A 21227-nucleotide genomic window follows, 5' to 3' on the forward strand; every position below is an offset into this window, starting at 1 on the left:
TACATTCTGCAGTTCATGAATGGAGTGGCATCGGTGCCAAGGAGTTGTAGCAGAGCCCTAGGGAGTTGGAATCTGGAGGGATAGGATCAGATGGAAGCTGGGTTACCCCTTAGGAGAGAGGCAAGAAGGAAGATCCAAACAAGAGAGTGGCATCAGTGCCAGGGAGTTGTAGCAGAGCCCTAGGGAGTTGGAATCTGGAGGGATAGGATCAGATGGAAGTTGGGGTTGCAGGAGAGGCAGAAGGGAAGATCCAAACAAGAGAGGGAACAGAGATGGAAGCCACCATGGGCTGCTACCCGGGTGATGCTTCTCATGCATCAGGATAGATTCTTCCAACACTGAGTCCTGCTGTCACCACCTCATTGCCTAGGAAGGTCCAGCCCCTCTCTTTCCCTGCCACAATGGATGGAATCCCTGGTATTGTGGAAGAGATGATGGGGGCTCTTAGAGGAACCTCCTCTCCATCCCCATTGTGCCCCGACCACTCAGCTCTCTTCCCCTTCAACGTGGCTCTGGGTGGCAGGTGCCAAAAGATGAATCCAGATAGTTCACGGGCCATCTCCTCTGCAGCCGGAGAATAAGAGAGGATAATTATTCATTGGATGTAGTTTACTGCATTTGGTTGCAGGTCCTGTGCTAAGGGATGGTCACAGCCTAAGCCTCTCTAATGACCTGGAGAGCAGAGAAAAGGATGCTATTATTCTGTTTATTGAGAATTAAGATAAATCTGGTTAGAGGAGAGGCCATCCGCTATTTGGCTCTTCCCAAAAGCAATTACCTATAATTTTGCTGCTTCAGGAAAGAGAGTCACTAGTATTTGTGGGACCAAAACCGTTACATGCAACCTGAGAAGGCTCAGAGGAGATTAATCATTGTATTTTTCTCAGTGCTGCATCAACCTCACTTCCTCTCAATTTGGGCTCAATTTACAGGCTACTCAGTTCCCCACAGATGCAGGGAGAGGGGAATATGTGTGTTGGGGGTGGCACGAGGGTTAATTGGAACATTTTGCAAACCACCTTTATCAAAGCAGAGGTAGCCTGCTGGCCTGTTAGTTCAAATGGTTTCATCCTGTCCAGCTGAGAGGTGTGTTGGGTGTGGAGACTTCTTGTTGGTTTTGTGTAGTTGTGTGTGTTTAGATTAAAGATCCTAACTTAATAGGGCAGCTGTTCTTAACTGCCCTGTGCGGCCCACTGGTGTATTGGGATCAATTGCAAGGTGTGTCGCAAGTCGGTTTGTGCTGCTAACAATAAAAGTACTGAAGTTTTTGAATAATTTACCTAAGAAATAGTTTCCGACAGATGAATGTTATCCTGACAGTATTAGTACACCCACTCACCTGTGATGTACTTAATGGAGCAGGAGAGAACAGGCTGCCATCAAAGCCAAGTCCTGGAAATTACCTAGAACCCACAGCCTGTCTCAGCCATGCTGCATGTTCCAGCAGGGAACAAAGCGACTGTTGTATTATGTGTAATTACTGACCTGATAATAAAATGTTTGTGGATTGGATACATTTCAATGGATATATTGTTTCCTTCACCCCACCCCCACTAGTGGCAAAAGCTGCTCTATATGAATCTGAGTACATTTCTGTGACAGTATTCCTCATGTGTATAGCATTCTATGTGAATCATCTCCCAAAAATTGCCATGGGGTCATTATCCCCAGTTCTTACCTAGAGAAACTGAGATTCTGGAAGTCCCTCTGAATGGCCCATACTTCCCCAGGTGTCTCTGCAGGAAGCAATGTGGACAACCACAGCAGTTGGAAGGGCAATGACTGACTTAATGGAGTTCAGGACGCTATGACTGTTGGCACCTGATGTGCACAGCTGCTCCCATCTGCGCAGAGAGAATATAAAGGCAGTGGCGCTGAAACATCTGTTGCTTTCACTCACCATCAAGATGGAACTGACTGTACATGCAAGCAAAATTTTAATGAAGAGAGTGATCTCAGAGTGCAAAGATAAGTTGTTTCTCCTTGACACCTAGGAAGGAACCTGGCCAAGACCCTCTGTTGAAAGACAATATCAAATAAATGAAAAATCCAAACATCCGTGTGCTTATTTACTTTTCCTCCCTAGATAATGTACTGCAGCCATTTCATATTTATTTGTTGGTTTAACTTTTAGTAGAGATGAAGTCTCACTATGCTGCCCAGGCTGGTCTCAAACTCCTGGGCTCAACTGATCCTCCCGCCTTGGCCTCCCAAGTACTGGGATTACTGGCATGAGCCACAGCACCTGGCCTAGCCTCATGGTATATTTAAAAGCATCCCTAACCTCTACACACTAGATGTCAGTGGTATTCTTCCAGTGGTGTCAATCAAAAATGTCTCAGAGACATAGACTCAGTAATATGTATCCCTCTTTCCTCTATCCTTCAGTCATTCAATCTCCACTTCTACCCCTGCCCTGGAGGCAACCAATCTGTACCAATTTTTTGTGTACCTTTTCTATAGAAATATTAGATATTAGGTTCCCCCTCACCCCAAACAATATGCCATGTCCAGATCCCTCTAGCCAGTACATAATACCTTATTTGGAAAAAAGTGTCTTCACAAATATGCTTAAGTTACAGGTTTTGAGATGACATCTCATCCTGGATTACCCTGGTGGGCCCAAAGTCCAGTGACCAATGTCCTCTTAAGCGACAGAAGAGAAAACACAGACACACAGAGCAGAAGGCTATGTGATCGAATCAGAGTGAGGTGGCCACAAGCCAAGGAAGCTAAGTTATGCTGACAACCACCAGAAGCTGGAAAGGAAGGAAGATTTCTACTCTGGAGCCTCCAGAGGGCATGCAGCCCTGCTGACACCTTGATTTCAGACTTCTGGACTCCAAAACTGAGTCCAGAAACTTTTGTTGTTTCTGTTGTTTTAAGCTTCCCAGTTTGTGGTAACTTGTTATAGCAGCTCTAGGAAACTAACTCTCTCTACAAATAGAGGTATATATATTTTTCCCACAAACTCACAATGATAAGACACATTGTTCTGCACCTTGCTTTTTTAACTTAAAATTCTATTATAGAAATCTCTTGACATCAGTATAGCTTCATTTATCTATTACTGTAGAAAAAGCCACTCAAAAACTTAGTGACTTAAAACAATGACAATTATTTGTCAGCTCATGGTTCTGTAAAGTGGGCAAGGCTCAGCTAGGCTGGGTCATCTTTGTTCCCTATGGCACCAGCTGAAGTTGGAATTTCCAAGGCTGTTTTTTCAATGACATTTCTCAGCTGATGCCTCAGCTAGGATGACTAGGACAGTTGGGGGCTTTTGGCATCTTTTGCGCTTCATGTGGTTTCTCCATGTGGATGCATGGGCTTCTTCATAGTATGATGGCTGGGTTGTAAGAAGTGTTCCCAAGAGAGAAATTTCCTATATACAAGCTCTTATTAAGCCTCCACTGGCATCATGCTTTCAATGCCAAAAACTAGTTACATACCCAAGCCCAGAAACAATGTGGGAGGGGACTATACAAGGGTTTAAGTTTTGGGAGTTATGGTTTGTTGGGGACGGTCAAAGTAAGTCTACCACAAGTATATACAAACTTGCATCTTCTCATTTCGCAAAATGTACTTTAGGCATGTAATCTAGACAGTTAATCTTCATTCTTACCAGTTAAATAGCATTTCATTATCTGGATGGACTGTAATTTATTTAGTTCATATACTAATGGATATTTATATTACTTCCAAATTTTGTTGTTAAAAATGATGCTGCAAAAATATTATTTTATGTATACATCATTTTGCACATCTGTGAGAATATCAGTATGCTGAATACCTAGCAAAATTGCTGGTTAAAACAGCATGTGCACGTATAATTTTGATGGAAATTGATTGACTAATTACCCCACATAGAGGTTGTACCAAATTACATTCCTATCAGCAATGCATGAAAGCAACTATTTCCCCCACACTCCAATCATGCTAGGCATCAAACATTTTTTGCTTTGCCAATAGGATAGGAAAAACATAGTATTTATTTTTGTTTTCATTTATATTTCTCTTCTGATTGAGATCTATCATGTTTGCACATTTGTAAGAACTATCTATATTTTCTTTCTGTGAGCTGTAGTTATTTCCTTTGCCCATTTTTGAGGATTGTTGGTCTTCATCTTGTTAATTTTAAGGAGCTATTTATATATTAAAGTGATTGTGCCTTTGACCATAATATAAATTGAAGATTTTTTTTTCTGATTTTAAAGCATGCTTTTGTTTATGGTGGAGTTTTTGTTCTATGCAGAAATTGGATTCTATATAACCAAATTTCTCTCTTCTCCCATGGCTTCCAGATATTGTCATATTTAGGAAAGTTTTCCACATCAACAGATTATATATGTGTGTATTTATGTATATGCATGCATGTGTGTGTGTGTGTGTGTGTGTGTGTACATCTACAATCATGGGTCACTTAACAACAGGGACACATTCTGAGAAACACATCGTTAGGTGATTTTGTCATTGTGATAACATCATAGAGTGCACTAACATGAACCCAGATGGTATAGCCCACCACACACCTATGCCATATGGTAAAGCCCATTGCTTCTAGACTACAAACCTGTCCAGCATGTTACTGTACTAAATATTGCAGGCAATTGTAATAAAATCTAGAAATAAAATCTTATTTCTAGAATTATAGGGATTGAACCTAATCCTAAGAATTCTTGCTACTCAATACACCATATTCTATAATAAGGTCAGCAAAATAAGCAATTAATATCGGACCTGCACCCCAAAAATGTTGGTTTGTATCCTTCCTGTGCTAATCAACCCCTGAATTCCTTTCATTATCCTCTTCACCCTCTTCACAGGAACTACAATCACAGTATCTGTCTTGCACTGATTACAAGTCTGGATAGGGCTGGAAGTAAATATACTATACGTTATTCCTATCCTAATTAAAAAAGCAAATCCCCACTTCATAGAACCCACTACTAAATATTTCTTTATACAAGCAACTACATCCATAGTCCTAACAGTATGATTATTAACATAATGTACTCTGGACAATAAACAGTTATAAAAGTCTTGAACCAAACAGTATACACAAATAAAGTTTGTGTATCCAAAGCTATCTAAACATAGAAATGTATAGTGAAAATACAGTATAGAAGATTTTTTTAAACTGGTACACCTGTATAGGGTACTTACAATGAATTGGAGTTTGCAGGACCAGAAGTTTCTCTGGGTGAGCCACTGAGTGGTGAGTGACTATGAAGGCCTAGGACATTACCATACACTTTTATATGACTGGCAGTGCAATACGTTTGTTTACACCAGCATCACTACAAACACATGAATAATGTGTTGCACTATGATGGTACAACAGCTATGACACCACCAGGCAATAGAAAATTTTCAGCTCCATTATAATCTGATGGGTCATCCTCATATATTGTCCATTGTTGATCTAAATGTCAGTATGAGGTGCCTAATTGTATATGTACGTATATGTAAATCAATTGCATATTTTAAATCTTTATATATTTGTTTTTGCATTAAATTCTTTACTTTGCCAAAAATTCTTTTTGGTGTAGGTTGTGAGGTAGGGATTCAATTTTATTATTTTCTGGAGGCTCAGTTGCCTCAATGTTTATCACATAATCCACTTTTTGTCCATTAATTTTAAGTGCTTTTTCGTATACTAAATTATCTCATGTATTTGGTTGGATTTGTAGGCTTGCTATTCTGTCTCAATGATCTATCTGTCCATTTATATCCAGTAATATATCTTTAAAAAATATCCTAACATTATATATTCTAAAGTCCAGCTCATCTCATCTTGTTTCAAAAACAATCTGTTGTTATTTTTGTTTACTACTGCATTAAATTTGTAGACGAACTTAGGAGAATCCTCTTGATTTTTGAATTTTCTTTTTGGCCCAGTCTTTTCCTTGGCCCGATCTTGATTACTCAAATTAATCTGTTACGTCTAAGTCTGTTGATGTCACACCTCTGGTAGGAACATCCTGGGGCAAATTGGCCTGGAGCTGTCTGGGTGTAGCAGGCTAAACTAGAGCTCAGGTGCCTTAGGGACTGGATGGAGGCAGATTAAATTGATACTAGGTATGTAGTCAGGGGGCAAAGCAGGATCATCTCAAGGGTACTAGAAGAATCTGAGTAGAATATTCTGTGGACCAGGTCTGAGGAGGTCAAAGGAATGATGAGAACCAGGAGAAGAGGGGTTTCAAAGGAAAGGAGGTGAACAGAGAGTATGTCTCCCTATTGCGGCTCACTTAGAATCTGGGGCCTGCTTTGAGGGGCTATAAAGAGCCATGGAAGGCTTGATATAGGTTAAGGTCAAGGTGAATTCTCTCTAGGTGAAAGGGATGTGAGTACACGTGCCTGGTGGAGAGTTTGTTTTGAGAGACGGAACAGTGATAGGAAAGCGCTCTAGAATAGATGTCAGATCATTTGGATTCTTTTAGTTCTAGTCCACGACCAATTTATTAGAGGATGGTGGGATCAATCATGTTTGCATGTTTTTAAGAACCATCTATATTTTCTTCCTATGAACTGTGATTATCTCCTTTGCCCATGCTACTTGCCCACATTACTTGCTTGCTCATCTATAAAATCAGGTTGAGGTAGAGTAGCTCTAAGATTTTTTCCTAATGCAGTGTTTTATGGCTCTGTGATTACTTTCCAGAGTAAATGAGAAAAATTCATGGCCTCAGGTTATGGGTAATATTTCCCAGTCATCTGAAGTCCCAGCCAAGGCCATGGGGTTCGAAACATTTAAAACTTCAACCTAGTGTTTGCACATTTACAGAGTCTGGGAAACTTGAGTTCTTCATATGAAAATGTATTCCATCCAATGGCTCCTCCACCATCAACAGAATAAAGCCCTGATGTCTTACTCTGGGGTGAGAGCACCGTCGTGATCTAGCCTAGCATTCTTTTTCAGCTGCACCACCCATCCTCCCTTTCAGGAATTCTATGTTCCAGTCAGGCTGAACTTCTTGTGATATCCCACAAGTGTTAATGCTTTCTTGCCTCAGTGTTTTTATTTATGTTTTTCCGCTACCTGAGCTACTCTTCCTCATCTCATAGCCAAATCCAAGCCATACTTAAGTGCTAACCTCAGATTTTACCTCTTCTCTGATGCTCCCTGTTCTAGCTGAGATCTGGGGGTTATAAGGGGAAGAGACCCAGTCAAGCTAGTTCAAGCAAAAGGAAGTGTATCACAAAGCTCCAATGGATAATGTCGTGTACAGCCACAGAGAGAGCAGGGGGTGAGATACATGTGGAGTGAAGGAGGACTCTAACTGGGACCTGGGGATGCCACAATGGATGCTACTGTCTCCATCTCTCGGGGTCAGTGGGATTCCCTTCATCTCCGGTCACCTCTGCTTTTCTTCCATGCAGCGTTTCCTCCCTGCTTGTCCTCTGTGTCTTCTCTTCTCCTGTCTTCTTGTTCCCCATCTCACTCAGCAAATAGAATCGCTGCCCCACGCTGCCTACATGATTTCCTCAGCACCCACTACTGACGGATGTGTCACTTTGTTTAAATTCTTAACAGAAGGTATACGGCTGGTAAGTAATTTTTTAAAGGTAGCTATTAACCTAAGAAAACAGAAATTGTATGGGAAAGAAAATGTATCACAAAAAATTTTTTTTGTTTAGTAGCGCACAGTATTTATATAGCTATTATAGTGTAAACACTGACTTGGTTTAGTAAAAAAATTGAAATCAAATGATATTGGGAGAATAGGAGAAGGGGCAGGGAGGTGGTAGCTATCAATTAAATGCTCTTCTCTCACAACAACAAGTTCATGTCTAACTCTGAAAATCCGGGAGGAGCAACATAAACAAATCATTTAAAAATATAGCGGTAAATCCAGAAGCAGCTAGAAAAGTTGAAAGAGGCCACTGCTATGGGGTTGTGGGGCTGTGGAGTGGCAGTAAATGTGCAGGGGATTTATGTATTTATTATAAGGCTTTCTGTAGCTTTTTTTAAATTAAAAAATACATATGCATGCATTCGTTTTAAAATGGCTCTTTTAAAAATTATGAAATAATGTAAAGAATTTAACATTTTTAAGAAAGCTTTAATTCTAATGAGATGCACTCTCAGAAATCTGGCAATATACAGAAGGCCCCGTTTCCTGGGGCTTCCCAAGAGTGCTGTTTTCACTGGACAATTAAGCAGATGAAAAGTTTTGTTTGTTTTTGTATCAGACAGATTTTAGTTACACATAGGCACACACACGTGCACACAACATAACCTTACAGATAAAGACATATGTCCTCCATTCCAGTCCTTAAACTCCATCCCCCAAGCAATTAGGAACATAAATTTAATGTCATTCTTCCTAGTCTACAGTTTTTAATATTTTTACTACAATACATACGCACATATATCTTTTAAAAAATACTAATTTACTTATTATGTTTTGAAATTTTCATTTAAATGTTATCATAATGTACATATTATTCTGGTGATTGCTTTACTCATTTAATATGTTGAGACCTATCTATATTCACTGGATCTAGTGCCTTCATTGTATTTCATCATATGAGTACAGCAGAATTTATTTTGCCTGCCAATTTTTTTACTCTTACTCTTATGTGGCAGTGAATATCTTTATGCAAACCTCATGCCAACACATACGAAAATGTCTTCTGCATGTATACCTAGACACGGAATTGCTGGGTTACAGGGAGGCACATTTTCCATTTTACTAGGTCACTGGGTCAGCATCGTTTTTAAACACAATTAAATAGCGCTGTTGGCAGATTCTGATTCCTGGATGACAGGCTTGTACAGACCGGCCCAGCTCGGGGTAGAGGCTGTATCTGAAATACCACCTGTGTCGCTGTCACAACAGTGCTCGAGGCTCTCTTTTCAGAGGCGGCAGTTTCGGACCAAAGCAGAGAGACACATTTATTCACGTTCTTTCTAACAAGGTGGTGTTTGACACTTAAAGGACTGATAAGGTTCTTTTCTTTTTCACATATATGAGGGGAAAGCACTAGGTAACATACAGTGAAGAAGACCGAGAGAGGATGAGCAAAGTAGAAATATAGAACACATGACATGGACAAAGAAGGCCCCCATGGGTGGGAGGTGGGTGTATACATTTTTTCATTCATTCATTATCAGTACAGCTGACTTTTGAACAACGCAGGATTGGGCTGTCAATCCCCATGTAGTTGAAAATCCATGCATGACTTTTGATGTCCCCCAAATTTAACTAACAGCCTACTGCTGGCCAGAAGCCAAACTGATAACATACAGTCATTTAACATGTATTTTGTATGTTACATGTATTATACACTGTATTCTTACAATAAAGTAAGCTAGAGGGGAAAAATGTTATTAAGCAAATCCTAAGGAAGAGAAAATATATTTAATATTCATTAAGTGAAAGTGGATTGGTGTAATTTGGATGTGTGTCCCTTCCCAAATCTCATATTGAAATGTAATCCCTAATATTGGATTTGGGGCCTGGCGGGAGGTGATTGGATCATGAGGACGTATTCTCATGAATGGTTTTGGCACCATCCCTCTTGGCACTGTCCTCATGATAGTGAGTTCTCCTGAGATTTGGTCATTTAAAAGTGTGTGGCACCTCCCTCCCTCTCCACTCCTGCTCTGGCCATGTGATGTGCCTGCACACCCTTTGCCTTCCACCATTATTGTAAGTTTCCTGAGGCCTCCCTAGATGCTGAGCAGATGCCAGCATCACACTTCCTGTACAGCCTGCAGAATGATAAACCAATTAAACCTCTTTTCTCTATAAACTACCCAGTCTCAGATATCTCTTTATAGCAATGTGAGAACAGACTAATACATGGATCATCATAAAGATCTTCAGCTCATCATCTTCACTTTGAGTAGGCTAAGGAGGAGGAGGAAGTAGATTGGTCTTGCTGTCTCAGGGGTGGCAGAGGCAGGAGAAAATCCACATAGAAGTTGACCCTTGCAGTTCAAATTCATGGTGTTTAAGGGCCACCTGTATTTGTGAAGAATGTGTCAGACTTGGAACTAGATTCTGGGCAGAAAGTACCATAAGAAAGGGACAGTTCCCTTTTGACTGATATAGTAGATGAGATTTGGAAAGTCTTCTTCATTCACATTCCTTTCCATAGAAACAGCCCCTGACTATGGGCTACCACCTTTCTCCCAACCATGGCAGTAACTGCACTCACTTCTCACTCTTGAAAACAGAGTCAGCTGTTCAGACCAGAGTCACTTGACTAAGGAATGCTGATCCTAAAACCACCCAGTGACCTATGATTCACACCCCACATCAAGAAGATGAGTGGCACCATCATATATGTGTGTGTGTGTATATATAATCACTATATATATATATCACTACATATATATATCTTCCTATGATGTTGCAATGCCATGAAAAGAACTCTGACTGTCAGTGACAAGAGTCTGGGGCCCAGAGTGTATTAATAAACTGAGGATAACTTTTGTAGTGAGTGTCTTGAAAGGGTTTGATTATTTTGGGAGTACTGCACATTGTAGATAGATGCACATAGTAAGTGTTCAATTAATATTTGTTGATTAAGACTTGTTGAGTAGTGTTCAATGCTTGTTTAGATGTGATAAGTTGGAAAGTGGATTTTATTAATTACAAAATTAGAACTACTTTATATTCACATAATTCTTGTTTTCATAGGGTTTTTATATACATTGTTCATTTTAATTTTCATGAGGAGTTATAATACCAGCATGCTATTTAGATATAGTTATTATTATATAGGTGGTTATCATTAGGAGTGAATCACTATAATGTAGCGGTTAAGTGTGGATACTGTTGCCAATCTTGCTTTCCATCCCAGTTCTACCTCTTATGGGCTTTATATATCTCTGTACTTAAGATTTTTCATTTGCACAATGAGGAGAAAAGCAGCATCTACTTCGTAGTGTTGTCATGAACTGAATTCATGAATTCATGTGTGTGAAATGCTTAGAATAGTGTCTGGCACATAGGAAATTTTCAAACGTTATTATTAGCTATCATTTTTTTTTCGACCAAGCTGGAAGCTGAGATTCAAGAGGATCAGTTTCATCCCAGGCCACTTTGCCAGTAAGTGGCCCCATCGGAATTAGAAAGCTATCAATAAAAACAAAGGAGAGAAAGTGTGAGACACAGGTTTTGGTTCCCACTGCAAAAAATCACTGGTAACTAAATTGGGGTGAATAAGTACTTGCCAGCCTGCCACATGGGGTGTTGATGAGGTTTCAACAAACTGATGGATATGCAAAGTCTTTGAAAACTGAAGTACAGTGGTGTGGCTGCATTATTCTGCTGGGGAGGAAAGGGCATGAGGCTGGGACATGGTGAGGCTGAATGAGGTCTGTGGCTTGGGAGAAAGAAAGGAAAGATGGAGACCCGCAGCTCATTTCCTGGGAGCATGGGTAGACAACAGTGTGGATTCATCACAGAGCCCCCAAGCAGGTGGTGAGAAAACGCAGATGCCCCCTTTCTGCTTTTTGAGCATCTCATGTTATTCAACATTGTCCATGTATTTGTGCAAAATGCTATCTCCTCATTGGGAGACTTCACCAGCTCCCTGTGCTAGTGGCAGGAGAATAGGAGTTTCCTAAAGGGATCTGTTCAAAAATGAAACTCATAAATGTATTCCTGATAGAGAGGGAACAACTGGTTTCTTAGCCAACTGAGTTGCCCTGAAATCACCACCAAGGACAAACTCTGAGCCTGTAACACTGGTTCTCTCCTCACAAGAACCCCATGAGTCACGTGGAGAAGAGATGTTTAATTCCATCCAACAGGTAAACAAATGGGCCAAGAGAAGAGAATTGATGTACCCAGGATCACGTGGCCTACCCTTAGCGTGGAGCTTCTGGCTCCTGGTGACACTGCTCCCAGCCACACATGGGGTGCCTGCTGAACAGAGCCCCTCATATCTCCTTCCCCACTACTAACTGTCATGGGATGCCAGTCTCAGGCACCAGAGTCGGAGGAACAAGTCTAGTCCAGGACCACTTTGGGAATCCATTAGTGTGGGGTTGATGCATTTCCTAGGAAAGCAAAGAATCTCTGCATAGCTTTCCCAGCCACATCTCCATAGAATAGCAACATAATATTTATAATCTCTTATCTGTTTCTTCTCTACCATTCTCCTTGTGGACAATGGTTACGGCTCATCTACATGTCTCCCTCTCTCCCAAAGTCAGCAGTAGAGACATCACAGATTTCTGGTTGGGAAACCATGGTCTACACCACAGATACAGTACCCCAACAAGGCTGTAAAGAAGGAGGTTGTTGGTTAAGAACGTGGGCTTGGTGGCAAGACAGAACTGAGTGTGAATACAATTTTGCTATTTCTTAGCATACGTTTATTGTTTCCAAATTTCAGTGTTCTTCTCTGTAAAACAGAGATAATAATAGTGCCGGTGCCATGATCTTACAGGATGAGAGGAGTACACATAAACTGACTACAGGACTTTCATTTTTAGCAAGTTAGTAGATTACATAGCCTGCTGGATAAAATATCGTAAATATATATTTAATAGTGTATCTATGTTTAATGGAAAAAAAACCCCTGAAAACCAGAAGGTTAACAAAGACCAATATTTTGGTTACCCTGAGACAAGGATACATTTTCGCAATTAGCTAGAATTTTTAGCAGCCACTTGGATATAGAATATGAGTCCTTAAGCTCACATTAGGCAAAGAATTGGAATTGAGATCCCAGACTAAGTTAGGATCCTCAAAGGGTTGGGACTCGTGGAGAAGTTTAGAATAGAAAAAAATCTTCCTGCCCACTCAGGGAAATAGCAAGAAACTTTGCTTTCCTCTGGACTCTGGGGAGGTGAAAAAAAAAGTTTTCTGTTGATAGTTTGTAACCATGACCTCAACCTCACTTGGATTTGGTATTTACCTTTATCATACCTGTTCAGGAAATTAACACAAAGAGATCCCTAGCTGGAATACCCCTAGAGCTTCCAGCAAAACAAAATCAAATTCTGTCCTGCCAAATACAAGCTCCATTACAAAATACGTGAAGAAGCAAGACACTGTGAGTGAGGCAGCAGACAGCATCCATAGAAAGACAAGAATTCTCAGTGCTTCAGAGGAGAGAACTATCAGAATGGAGAAATAAGATCCATTTGAAACAAGTAAAGACAGATGAGACAAGGATAAGATACCACTAATAAAGCATTCACAGGGAAGGTGGCACGTAGTAAGCAAGTAATAGACGTTAGTTATTATTCATATTAGTGTTAGGGTTCTGTTTTCAAGGAGGAAAGGAAAACAAATCTGAAAGGCAATCCGTTTGTCGATCACTAGTTCTCTTTAGACACAGCGCTTTGCAGGCTGAGGAGCATAAGACCAGGGCCAGAGAGATGGGAGGGTCCATAGATGAAGGTCTGGAGGTAAAGCCTCCTTGGTCCCATCCTGACTATTCCCCACGTGACCACGAGAAAATCCATCCCATTTGCAATAATCACAAATCTGACCTCCCAAGGCTGAAGTAGAGAGTAGAATTAAGGGAGCATTCTAAGGCTTGCTGTAAAATTAATCACAACACAATAATAATTTTAAAAAGTCGTTGCCAGAGGGAGAAAGGCATAAAGTCACTGAGGTCACAGTGTTGAGCTATCATTTTGATGTACAGTTCCCAAATAGATCAGTCTACTCTGACTTAGAACACATTATTTTTTATAAAATTGCAATGTATCAGGGAGAGCAAAGAACCTAGGATTCTTCAGATTAAAAACCTGGGATGCAGATGGACAGCCTAGGGTACTCTAAGAAGTATGTTGTGTGTAGTGGGTGGAGGGGGCATATGACAACTGCCTTTGCTGGAGTGGAATGGAATACCAATCAATCTCTTGTCCCTCTGTTCGTTTTTTTTTTTTTTTTTTGAGATGGAGTCTTGCTCTGTCACCCAGGCTGGAGTGCAGTGACGCGATCTCCGCTCGCTGCAAGCTCTGCCTCCTGGGTTCACGCCATTCTTCTGCCTGAGCCTCCTGAGTAGCTGGGATTACAGGCACCCGCCACCACGCCTGGCTAATTTTTTGTATTTTTAATAGAGACGGGATTTCACCATGTTAGCCAGGATGGTCTCGATCTCCTGACCTCGTGATCCGCCCGCCTCGACCTCCCAAAGTGCTGGGATTACAGGCATGAGCCACTGCGCCTGGCCCCTTGGTTCAATATTTAATTCTGCACAAAGTATATGATTGACCAAGCCTTGGATCATATCATTTACGGTCATACCTGACTACAGTCAATAAATAAATAGCTTGCTAAAAATCAATAAATAAGGAAATAATTGTCTTCTATAGGATTCAAAATGAAAAAAGACCATCATTTTTGTTATAGTTCTCAACCCAATTCACTCTTACACAAGGGACAGAAAGTAGGTCTGAGTCTATCTCCAGCAATAGGCTGAATTCCAAATGGTGTTGGTCCCAGGGTCTGTCCTGGTTTGAAATGAGTTCAAGGTAGGGTTTGAGCATGTTGACACAGTACAGACTCCCTCCAAGTCAGGGTCAACCATTGGCATTCTATGCTGAGACAGTCTTTGCAGTGCTACCTTGGATAATTCATTCTTACCAACTTGATCATTAGAGATCAAGTCATGAGGTATTTGCAAGTCACTTAATCGGCCAGAAAGCCTTCAGATTAACATGGCCATCAGGCTTCTCCCATTAATGTCTTTTTGCAAAGAATAGTCCAGCCTGCCTCTGCACATCAATCTGTATTAGTCTAAGGATCATTCTAACATGTATGTATTTCACTGTCGGTACTTCTGATCCGATGGACAATTTGTCTAAGTGAGTTCTGCAAACATAGAAGTTCTGCAGACATAGAAGCTGGTGGCATTGAGCTCTGCTGTGCCAGCTGAGTGGGGAAGGTGTCACTCTGGCATGGTGGATAACAGGGCTCATTCTGGAAGGTGGTAACTTCTTCCTTTCATTCTCTCCAATGTGACATCATAGAAAATCTCCTGGTTTAGGGATCAGGATGATGTGAGTTTGTGTCTTGGCTTCGAAGCATACTCGCTTTGGTACTTACCTCAGTTCCTTCATCTGTAAAATGGTGATACTCACCTCTCCCAATTCTTGTAAGGATTAAGTAATTTAACACAATGCTGGGCATATAGGAGGTTCTCAGTCATAGTTAGCTTCTTTCTCCTCCCTGGGGTTGGGGGTGGGGGTGTCACTGATTTAACCAAGAAACACACATAGAGACAAGGTTTTAAGGCAGGAGGAGGCTTCCTATGGAGGAAGAAAGGATGAAAACCTGAAATCTCTTAATCCTCAGCTAGGATAGTTCACTACAACTTGAAATCTGGGCAACCTAATTCTCTCTGAGCTTCCATCAAGGGAGAAGAGCCAGAGTCACACCTTTAACTTCTATGACAGCCAACACACACCATCACACTTTAACTGGTTTCCAAAAGGAAAAAAGCCCTTGCCCTGAGGGAGGAATTAGGGAGATCCCTATGAACAAGGTGACCTACACAATGACAGCCCAGGACATCAAAGATCCAGCAGGGCTGGAAATTCAGGAGTTGGGACACAGAACAAATGTCTTGATAACTGTGATCTACTTGTTATAAATATCACAATAACCACATTTGTTCAGCTACTCAATCAATGAGGTTAGCTATATAAGTGTCATATGTTGCCTTCCCTGAAAGTGAATCTAGGAGATTTAATGATTCATTCACTCAACAAATATTTATGAAGCATCCTCTGTATGCCAGGCAAGGTACCAGGAACTAGGGCCATTAGGTTCCTGCTTTCATGAAGCAGAGAGACTAAACAAACAATATCAGATAGTGGTATGTTCCATGGAGAAAATAAACAGAGTTACGGATTGTGCCCAGGGTAAGGGAAGAGTTCATTTTAATAGTGGCCTGGGAAGGCCTCCGGGATGGTTACTTTAAGAGGAGAAATGAAGAATACAAAGGAGGCAAGCATGAAAAAAAATCTGGGGAAAAATATTCCAGGCAGATAGGATAGCAAGTGCAAAATCCCTTTGGTTTGTCGGAAGAATGGAAAGAACCTCAGGATAAATGGACGTGTGGAAAAGAGTGAGCAAGGGGGAAATGCTAAGAGTTGAGGCTGGAGAGATGGGAGCTATAGTTTGTATCATGGCCAAATATTTGGATTTTAATTAATTAAAATAGACACTCTGGTAGTTTGGTTTCTTTCTTTTCTTTCTTTCTTCTTTTTTTGTTGTTGTTGAGACAAGGTCTGGCTCTGTCACCCAGGATGGAGTACAGTGGCATGACCTCTGCTTACTGCCACCTCTGCCTCTTGGGCTCAAGTGATCCTCCCATCTCAGCTTCCCAAATAACTGGGACTACAGGCACATGCCACTACGCCCAGCTAATTTTTGTATGTTTTGTAGAGATGGGGTTTCACCATGTTGCCCAGGTTCGTCTCGAACTCCTGAGCTCAAGTGATCCACCCACCTTGGCCTCCCAAAGTACTGGGATTACAAGTGTCAGCCACCATGCCCAGCATACATTATATAATACTAATATATAATGTCTTTGGTAGGTTTTAAGCAGGGGAAGGTACATTCAGGGGAGAAAACCTGGGGCATTTAGCCTGTCCATGCCCTCAATTCTGTAAGCTCCCCTGTTCTGCTCCTAGACTCTGCATGCCTCTAGGCACACATGATTGTTAGACTACCCTCCTGCCCTCCCCTTCAGCTAGGAAGGCCAGGCCAAAGCTCCTAAGCTCTGACCTTTAGCCCTCAACTCCATCCGTCCTAGCCTCAGGCTTTGGCTTTCACAATCCTATACATCATTCAGACCAGGTTTTAATACCTCCAACTTTCCCACTCACTTTTCTATTTTATTCTGAGCTCAGACCACTGTTCTCTCCCTACTTCCTGAACTTTGCCTGTGCCTGGACTCCTTAAATCATAGAGAAACTGAGGCAGGATAGGTAGTCAAGGAAGTGACCATGTTCTTGGGACCCAGCAACCATGGTGACCACATAGTCAACACAATAAGCCTCAGCATTCGCATTGTAATTGGACTTTCTCCTGAAGAGAGCATGCGCGTTTTGATTTTACCTGTCCTCAAACTGACCCTTTGCTCATTATGCGAAAAACACAATCCTGGGTGGAGATTCAAGAAGCTAATGAGATATGTGGTATATGAACAAGCATGTATAGCTACTGTGCATATGCACCCAGAGAGCCATCCAGAATATGCTTACCTGTAGCACCTCTTTCCACCTCCCTATGAATAATCATGTATGATTCCTGTAAAGGGAGTCTCCCTAGTGCCAGTCTTTGCTGTCTCATCCTTGCCAGTAACCCACCCTGAATTCTGTCTCTCTCAAGGTGTACTGCCTAGTCTGCACCAAACTTATAAAATATATTTTTTTCTTTTCCAATAAATTACTCTATGCTGCACTTCTTTTGCTGTGTGTCTCTTATTTAAATTCTTTTAAACTAAGAGGATAAGAACTACGGTATCACAACAGCTGTCAACAAAACAAGGGGCAGAAGTTCACGGACCAAAGACTAGGATCAGGAGTCACGTTCTGCCTCTGCTGCCTTGGGGATCATTACTTCATCCCTGTGGTCCTCTTTGGAGCCTCTAAATTGTACTGTGTTGAGGTTGGACGCAATGGTTGTTAAGGTCCTTTTCAAGTTGGATGCTTTAACCTGGGGTTCAACCAATTCAAGAGAAATAGGAATAAACTAACAGGTAAGAAGTAGATATACTATATATTTGAGAGAAAATGACTCCTTATATTGGGTTTGAAAGCACTCTTTGGTTTTGAAACCCCACAAAACCTCTCTCCAGCCCCTGAGCTCTTGGCTTCCTGTAGGCGTATGTTTGTAACACACATATGTCTTCCAGGGAACAACATGAATGTCAGTGTCATTTAACTGGAGACTTGCCTGGTGTTTGTATTTGAAATGAAAGTCTTGGAACTAGTTAGCCTCAAATGTAGATTAGCCAAAGCATGAAATTTTTCTTCCTGCCTCTTTCTTTTTTCTCACAAATTAGCATTTTACATGAGTAATGTATGTTCATTATTCAAGAACACTATGGAGATAGATAATATAGAATTGAAAGTCTCCCAGAATTTTCTATTGATCACCACTGTAAAAAATTAGTACATACTCTTTCCTTTAATTAATCAACTAACTAATTTATCATATGTAAATGTACTAAACATTTTTTTTAATGTTTGTGGTTGGCTTAGCAGTAGCCCCCAAAGACATATCCACATCTCAAACTCAAGGTAAGAATGTTACCTTATTTGGAAAAAGAATCTTGCATATGTGACAAAATTAAGAATTTTAAGTTGAAGAGATTATTCTGAAATATTCAGGTGGGCCCTAAATGTAATCACACATCTCATTATAAGAGGAAGGCAGACAGAGATTTTAACAGAGAGAAGGCCATATGATGATGGAGTTGAGAGAAATTTTAACATGCTGGCCTTGAAGATTAGAGTGATGTGGTCACAAGTCAAGGAATGCCAGTAGCTACCAGAGGCTGGAAAAGGCAAGAAATGGGTTCTCCCTTAGAACCTCTATGGGGAGGACAGCCCTGCCAACACCTTGGTTTTGGCTCATTGAAACCTATTTCTGACTGACTTCCAGAACTGTGGAATAAATTTCTGTTGTTTTAAGCCCCAAAGCCTGTGGTAATTTGTCATAGCAGCCACAGAAAACGGGTACAATGTTCAAGGCCTAAAATGGAAAACAGCAGTCCACTTCACCGATTTCCAAGCCCCTAGTTTTGTTTCCCAGAGGCAAATATTTTAAATCCTGGAGCAGTTACTTCTGGAATTTTTCTCCATATTTCTAGTTGAAGTGCATATATATGTTAGATGTGTGCCCACTGACTTTGTATTTTTGTTTTAAAAATGTTTAGAAACTCTTATACCTCCTCAACATATACATATATATGCACATGTATGCATATATACACCCTTCTCTTCATCACACTCTCAACTTCCAAAATAATTATAATACAACGTTTGGTTGAATCTGTAGTCATATGTGTGTGTGATATATATATATATATCACAGCACCCAGGCTCAAGCCATCCTCCCACCTCAGCCTCTCCAGTAGCTGGGACTGGAGGTGTGTGCCACTATAAACAGCTAAATTTTTTTTTAATTTTTTAGAGACAGGGTTTCACCATGTTGCCCAGGCTGATCTCAAATTCCTGAGTTCAAGCAATCCACCCACTTTTGCCTCCCAAAGAGCTGGGATTACAAGTATCAGCCACCATGCCCAGCCTGTAGTCATATTTTTGTGTCATTTATTACAGTGATATAAACTGTATCATAGCAGTTCTGTGTGGTGTACTCTGTTTACATTTTCCTTCTTGAACAACCTTTTGTTTTTCCTGGAGTTAGTAATTGCCTCAAGTTTTTATTTGCCCACTCCTTTTATGTGCATATCACCATAACTCCATCCTCAAACTCTCTGCCAGAAATAGAAAATGTCTCTCAATATATTCAAGCACATGAAGTAATCTCTGATTTTCATTCTGTCCCTACCTGGGAAATACCTTTCCCAGATCTTCTTATCTTCTTGGTTCAATAAGAATTGGTTGCTTTTTAGTATTTGTAATTGTACTGTCATTCTGAAATCCATTTCCCTCTTTACTGTTAGAGTGTCAACTTTGTTTATCTTCTGTCTCTCTTTCTTCATTGTGCCTCATTAAAATGAAGTTTCAAAATTCTAGTAGCTGCTGAAGAAAGAGTGAATGCTGTGAACACTCTTTGATTTATTGCATATCTTTATCTTGACTATGGATAGAAATCTAGGAAACTCATTTTACTTCAGAGTTTTGAAGACATTTTCTTACTGTCTTCTAGCTTCTGATAGTGCTATTGATAATTTTAATGCTTTTGTTATTTCTGATCTCATGTATGTGATCTTTCTCTGAGAGTTTTTGGGATTTTAATTTTACCCCATTACTCTGATATTTTATAATATTTTATTCATTATGCTGGACATAAAGTAAGCTTTTAAAATCTGAAAATCTATAACCTTTAAATATGGAAAATTTTCTCATTTTAGTTCTTGGGTAATTTTCTCAATTCTAATTTCTTCATTTCCTGGAACTTTCCTCAGTTACGTTTTGAAACTTCTGACTAATTTTTTAACACACTTATCTTTTTCTGACTCTTTTCCGTTACTTTGTCTTTTTATTCTACTATCTACATTTCTTTTCAAATATATGTATACACACATTTGTCCATTCTATCAAACTTTGTATTTTGGCTCTCATAATTTAATCTCTAGGAGAAACTTTATTTGTTATTTTTGAAGCTTCTTTTACAAATCATGTAATTCTTGTTTCATGGATTCAATATTTTTTACCTCTGTGAGAATGTAGATTGGAGAGTTTCCCTGCATAGTTTTCGCTCCTCTGATTTCTGCGTTATATTTGTTTTCTCCAGGCTCCTTTGCTCTGTTTATCTGCTTTTCAGTGTTATTCAACTGTTTTAATATCTGGTATCCCTTCGCATTTAAAAGTAAAGCATTGCAGAGATAAGCAGCTTCATGGGCATGCACTTGACTTCCATTAGGCTACTCCTGCAGGCATGGAGCCATTTTTTTAAAGGAAGATCAACTGACAGTATCTGTAAGAATCCTCTCTGTTGGGTCAGCTTGACTACCCTCCAATCTTCTGTAAAGGGCTAGAGGACTTCTATTCCTAATTCCCAGTTTTCAGTACAGTAATCCGCACCTCCCACTCTGCCCAAGCTGTGCAGGGTATTCTTGAGTTATAAGTTCCTCTGGGACAACTTCTTCAGAGAGCAAACCTCCAGTCTCCTGCTAGGTAGGGGAGGGAGAGCTGTCTAGTTGCTTAAGGTAAAGAAGGGAATGTAGGGGTCAACTTATTTCTTTTATGGAGTTTCAACCAATTCTTTACTTTTAAGCTCCATCCACACCTTAATTTTTGAAGACATCTATTGCCTTAAATTCTAAAGTGTTTACAGAGTTCCAGAATGGAAATTGGTTGGCTTCTTGTTTTACCCACCCAGCAACCTTATGGGCATTTTATTTTGGCTTTCTCTGCTATGCAAAGTTAAATTTTAGTTATCCATCTGTCTTCTAACATTCAAAGTTATCTTGATATTTCTCTGTTTTTTTATTTCTTGATCTTCATCTTCATAAGCGCATGCTTTTAACAAAATCTCTTTACATTCATTTTAGTGGGGTCTTGGAGCAGAACAGGGGAAAACACCTAAGTTCTATTGACCACATTT

The 21227-nt window shown here is 40.4% G+C and overlaps 1 protein-coding gene across 1 annotated transcript in view; it reads right to left on the reverse strand.

The window, feature by feature from the left end:
• The window catches only part of ASIC2 (acid sensing ion channel subunit 2), a 1127535-nt gene that overhangs the window by 672503 nt on the left and 433805 nt on the right, over positions 1 to 21227 (reverse strand). The window lies entirely within an intron of this gene.

The sequence above is a fragment of the Papio anubis genome, chromosome 17 (genome assembly GCF_008728515.1).
Source record: "Papio anubis isolate 15944 chromosome 17, Panubis1.0, whole genome shotgun sequence".
NCBI lineage: Eukaryota > Metazoa > Chordata > Mammalia > Primates > Cercopithecidae > Papio > Papio anubis.